The 6,111-nt window shown below is 35.4% G+C and overlaps 1 long non-coding RNA gene across 1 annotated transcript; it reads right to left on the minus strand.

The window, feature by feature from the left end:
• Window positions 1-1,274: 1,274 nt before the first annotated feature.
• On the minus strand, window positions 1,275-1,717 carry LOC145129447 (uncharacterized). The gene is made up of 3 exons (XR_013717494.1): window positions 1,636-1,717; window positions 1,477-1,535; window positions 1,275-1,386 (listed from the first exon to the last, which is right to left on the minus strand). It is a non-coding gene; the product is annotated as an uncharacterized LOC145129447 (long non-coding RNA).
• Window positions 1,718-6,111: the final 4,394 nt, after the last annotated feature.

Genomic DNA, 6,111 nt, shown 5'->3' on the forward strand with positions numbered 1-6,111 from the left:
TTATTCTTCTAATAAAAGAAATTGATGATTTAGCACATGAAACCATATGTTGATGAAGCTTCGCAATACTATGTCAGTGAATGGTAGTTCAAACCCATGTTATCAAGAGACAACACAATCTCATTTGATTGACAGCTAGAACCTTGATTCGTTGACACGCTAATCACTTCCACTAATACAACAATGTTGTTGATGTCAAAAAGGGGAGAGATAGATATATCGTAACATATTTATATTCATAGGGGGAGATATGTTCATTCGTGTCCATTCAAAAATCTCTAAATGAAGATTAGTCTCTATCATCAAAAAAGAGTATTTAATGCAAAAATTATTATGAGAAGAATTCAAGTTGCGATTGGATGCAACTGGATACGAACGATCACAATTCATTGCAATCTAGAAATCAGGTTGCAATTGGATACGAATGAATGTGAATGATCGCAAGTCATCACAGTCTCTAATATTAAGATATAAACTAGGAAGCGAACTACTGCGAAACTAATCGCAGCGACTCATGATATCAACTTTAGATGTTAATTATCTGAGGGGGAGCAGATATCAACATTATATGATCTCCTTTTCATCTATCATTATGCTACAACTCATGATACGCTGATTGTTTCTGCTGCTCTTACTGCTTCTACGACTGATAACCAAAAATGGGAAGACTCGTACACTTTCGCAGGGGGAGCATTCATTAAACCGAAAGAATTTTTTGATCAGATAGGGAGATTATAATATCACACCTTATGATCTGATGAGTTAAACACTTCACGCTGATCACCAGCGCTAGCACCAACGTCATTTTCAGCGCTAGTGTCAGTTTATCAGCGTCAGCATGAAATTCATAATTTAAGTAATCTTTATATATTAGGCAGTAGGGCTGTGCATGGGTCGGTTTGGGTCGGTTTTGGACCCCAACCCAACCCGTAAATGATCGGTTTCTGGTTTTCAGAACCCAATAGGATCGGTTTCTGGTCGGTTCGGTTTCTCGGTTTCTGATATCGGTTTGGGCGGTTTCTCGGTTTCTTGGGTTCAACCCATACACTTACGGTTTCTGGGTTTAAACCCATGGGTTTTGGGTTTGAACCTATTTTCCAGAAATGTAACAATTAGTTAAATAATTCAAAAAACACCTAATTGAAGTTAAATACTTCAAAAAACATGAGTTCTACAACCAAATTGTCTATTACAACCAAACACACAATCAAACTAAAACACAAAGTCTGAAATTGTCGATTAGACGATTACAACCAAACATACAATCACACTAAAACATAAAGTCCGGAATAGTCAAATAGTCGATTACAACCAAAAGTCCAAAACACGCAAACAGAAATCTTCAATCCACATCCATGTAAATCTCTTCACCAATTCCCCATTCATCTACAAACCAAAAAACATTAGTATTGATCAATGATTATTGAGTAATAAACTTGTGTAAAAGTATAAAATTATAATAATTGAGTTATAAACCTTTAAAATTCAAGTAAAATCCTCATCCATGCAACTCCCTTGACCACACCCCAATTCCTCTACAAACACAAACGTACAAAACAATAGTAGGTAATTAATTAATTATAAACATATATGATTACAAACTTATAATTATGTAAAAAATAGTAAAATATTTACCGGTTTCTATTGGCACCAACTTCTCTCGCATCTCTTCCATATATAAAGTCGTCATATTTTTAAACTGGATATCAATTGGGGTGTCCCGTATCCAATCTTGTGTGCAAATCAAAGCTTCGGCAGTCACATGTGTAAGGGAGCTTCTACTTTCATCCATCACCCTCCCGCCAGTACTGAATGCAGACTCTGATGCAACTGTAGAGATTGGCATTCCTAAAACAAGTTTCGCCACCTCATAAAGTACAAGAAACTTTGTTGAATTAGATTTCCACCACCCCAAAATCTGGAAATCCTCCGCTCGCTTTTCCATCCCATCTGATAAATAAATCTCAAGCTCTGTTTTATTAACCCCATGCCCACGTTGTTCCATAAACCTTTCAAAATCGTCTTCCATATCAACTCCATGCCCAAAAATAAAATAACTAGGTGTAGAAGACGATGCACTCCTTGTCTTTTCACGTCTTTCTCTCTCCGTCTTGTTCTTGAAGTGTTGAAACAAGTCTTCTAGTGTTTTGTTGACATGCTCTAGAATTGTTTTTGTTTTGGTAGAATTCTTACCATAAATCAACTCCAAGCAATACTCCAAATAAAACATCTTATTGCGGGGATCTAAAACGACAGCAACATGAAGCATGAAGTTCATGTTCTCAATGTTGTCCCAATATTTGTCGTATTTTTCTTTCATCGACTTTGCCATCCTTTTCTTTTTCTCGTCTGTGCTTGCACACATTCTAGTTATGCTTGCTTGCATCGTCACAAGTTCCTTAAAAAATATATTTGATGTCACATACTTGGACCCATATATCTTTTTTGTGACATTGTAAAGATCCTCAAATACTCGATAAAATACCTACCAAAGAAATTAAATAATATCAGATTTCACAATTGAAGTATATATATATATATATATATATATATATATATATATATATATATATAGATAAAATATACCTAGCAACCTCCCAATCGTCGGCATCGGGAGTCCCCACAACTTTCTCATTTCTTCTTCTTTTTCTCGTAGTCACCTCACCATCATCAACCTCACTTCCGCAAAAAGTTTTAAAACCACTATCAATCGCAAGAAGCCTACAATACAAAATAAAATTCAATAAAAACATTAGTATGTAAATTATGAAAAAAAATTAATATATCATACTTAATAGTATATAAAATACCTATCAAACGCTGCCTCATACTTTTCTGCCGTCTCTAACATCAAAAAAGCAGAATTCCATCTTGTGTCAACATCAAGGGATGGTTTCTTACTACAATTAATCTTCACTTTCTCAACACATTCTAGGAATGTAGCAAACCTAGCACCCGATGACCTCACATACTTCACAGCATTTCAGATCTTTGTGATGGAACTAAAATGTTCTTCTAACCCGTCCCTAACCACAAGATTTATGATATGAGCACAACACCTCAAATTCAAGTATTTGCAATCCAAAAAAAGCATGGGGTCCCCTAAGCATGGTCGCTAGATACCTAATTGCCCCATCATTTGAGGAAGCATTATCCACAGTCACTGTAACACCTTCTCAATTTCCCAATTCTGTAAGCATTTGTAAACGAGTTTTCCTATGGTTACACCTTTGTGATTTGCAATGGGACAAAAGTTTAGAATTTTCTTTCTCAAAACCCACGTCTCATCAACCCAATGTACCGTTAAACAACTATAGTTAATGTTTTGGATGGATGTCCAAGTATCAGTTGTAATGGAGATGGTTTGGTTTTTTAAAACATCCTTCAATTTATACATTTCTTCTTTGTATATCTGCAAACAATCCCTTGCAACAGTCCACCTTGAAGGCAATTTAAATAGAGGTTGCAAATCCCGTGAATATTCCCTAAATCCTTCATCTTCAACTATACTAAAAGGTTGATTGTCTTTAATACACATGCAGACTAAGGAATTCCTACATATCTCTTGGCTGAAGGAATGAACTTCCAAAGAAGTAGCCCCCGAGTCTCCCACCTTTTTGAAACTCAACACAGATTGTTTTTTCGTATCACCAACTTTGCCTTTAGGGTCGTAAACAGGAGATGTTGGACAATAGAGTCTTAAATGATTTCCCATTGCACTGGTACCATTTTTCTTTGAATTTGCACACATCATTGTTGAACAATATGGGCATTTCACTTTCTTAGCACCCTTCTTTACGGCATCTCGATCAAAATGTTGCCATACCCAAGATACTCTATGACCACCACCCTTATTATCTGCAACTTCTTCATCATCTCCTTCATCAACATCAAGATCAACATCAACAGTTTGTGGAGCATCAACATCAATAGTTTGTGCATCTAGTTGAGACCTTTCCATCTACATAGAAAAAAAACAATCAACAATCCATATGTAAACCAAAAGATTTCAGGAAATAAGAAGCTTCAATTCAGCAATATTCATCAACATTTCACAGCAAACCATAAGATTCACAGCTTTCAGAATAATATTACAATATTTAAGCAATATTTATCAACATTTCACAGCAAGATTTCAGGCAAAATCTAACAAAAACCACGGGATTGGGTTGCAAGATTCCAGAATTCTTAAATGCTTGGAACGAAGTCACAAACCCAAATAAGAAAAAAAACGAAATCAGAAAAAAACGAAGTCACGAACCCAAGATTTCCAGATTTCCAGAATTCTTCAATGGCAAATTGCCAAATTGACAAAAAAGAACAGAAATCAGAAAAAAAAAAAAACGAAATCAGATACACATTGACACATTCTACATGAACAAAACATTCAGAACATAAGCACAGCAAGGGAAATCAGAAAAAAAAAACGAAATCAGAGGAACGAACCGTATTTGGCGGCGTCGGAGGTTTGGGGTTCCGTCGGAGCCTCGGATGTGTGCGAGCGGCTAAGCGCCGGAGGACGGAGCACCTTCACTTCAATCTTCAGTCGTCTACTCGTCTTCAGTTCAGTGGGATGCGCCGATGGCCGATGGGGAATGCGAGACTGTGAGTATCGAGTAGGACAAAACGAAAACAGGAGTAAAAGACCTAGGCTTCTTTTATTTATTTTTATTTTTTTTAATATACATATATATATATATATATATATAGATATATATATATATATATATATATATATATATATATATATATATACATAAAATAATCAGTAAAAAGCATCGGGTTTGCGGGTTTACTGGGTCGGTTTCTCGGTTTTAAAGAGGGGTCGGTTTCTCGGGTTGTTGGGTCGGTTTCTGGGGCCAAAACCGAAACCGAACCCGAAAAGTCGGTTTTTAAAAATTTAAAACCCACACCGTCGGTTTTGATTCGGTTTCGGTTTCGTTGGTTTTTGTCGGTTTCTCGGTTTCTTGGTTTGGGTTTGCTCACCCCTATTAGGCAGTTATACATTATATATATAGCATATATATTTGATCCATAATCTTAGAGATTATGATCATACCTTTACTTAGATAGGTATACATCTCTAAAATAGTGGGATATTAGTTATTATAGTCGTATATAACCAACCTTAGGGTGAAACCATATGTAATTCTTTGTGTTGTCTTTGTGACCTCGTTCTCTTTGTGAGAACTCTTCTTTCTTAGTGAAAGCATCTTTATGATTATACGTGTTCTTCAGTTTTTTTATATAATCTTTGCTTTGTTTATTTTTTCTTTGTTATTCATACTTGAGTGTATCTGATTGATACAAACATTCACAAACTAAGTTTTGTCAAGGATAATTAGTTCAAACTAACTTAAAAGAGTGCTTAGTTATACCCACATATGTAGGAAATTAAAATTTTAAGTTGATTACGGGTATTGAAACCCTGTCTAGTTTCAAATTAAGACAAAAAGGGATGCTTGGTTCAGTTAAGTTTGGATATTGGGTAGCATCATATTAAGGGTGTGTATGATAGGAACGGAGAGTAGAACTCTGTTCTGTGATACTATAAGGTGTCGACATACAGATTACCTACCAAAGTACAATATATTATTCCTTTGAATAGCTATATACGGTGGGTTCGATCAGGCAACTGAAACAATATGTTTAGTCATCTCCCAAAGTAAGATGACAACACTTGATCATTCTATACGGTCTTGTGAATTACGTTGCTAGTGTAGACTTATAACCCATAGACATAGATTAAACGGGATACCATATTCATCAAATTTTTTGATAGCTTGAGTGCCTTTATGACTCACACTGGAAAAGGAATCCACTCGTTGTGTAGTAAAACCATTTCTCTAAACAATTCAACAGATGAGTTGATTTTTCCTGATAATCGTGGTCTAGGATTTGTGAGAATCGGTTGGGATGGGTATGTATCGGTGTAATGTTTTATTGATATCTTAGTTATGGATAAATCTATATTGTTTGATAACAGTTGGTTTTGCAGGTTTGATAATTATAAATTATTATCATAATAATATTGTGGGATTCAAAATACCTATGTGTCTCACCAGGTTTCCCAACCTGACCCACTCAAATTATATGCATCATAGGTAACTA

The sequence above is a fragment of the Lactuca virosa genome, chromosome 8 (genome assembly GCF_052849685.1).
Source record: "Lactuca virosa cultivar CGN04683 chromosome 8, Lactuca_virosa_CGN04683_v6, whole genome shotgun sequence".
In the NCBI taxonomy this organism is placed as follows: Eukaryota; Viridiplantae; Streptophyta; class Magnoliopsida; order Asterales; family Asteraceae; genus Lactuca; species Lactuca virosa.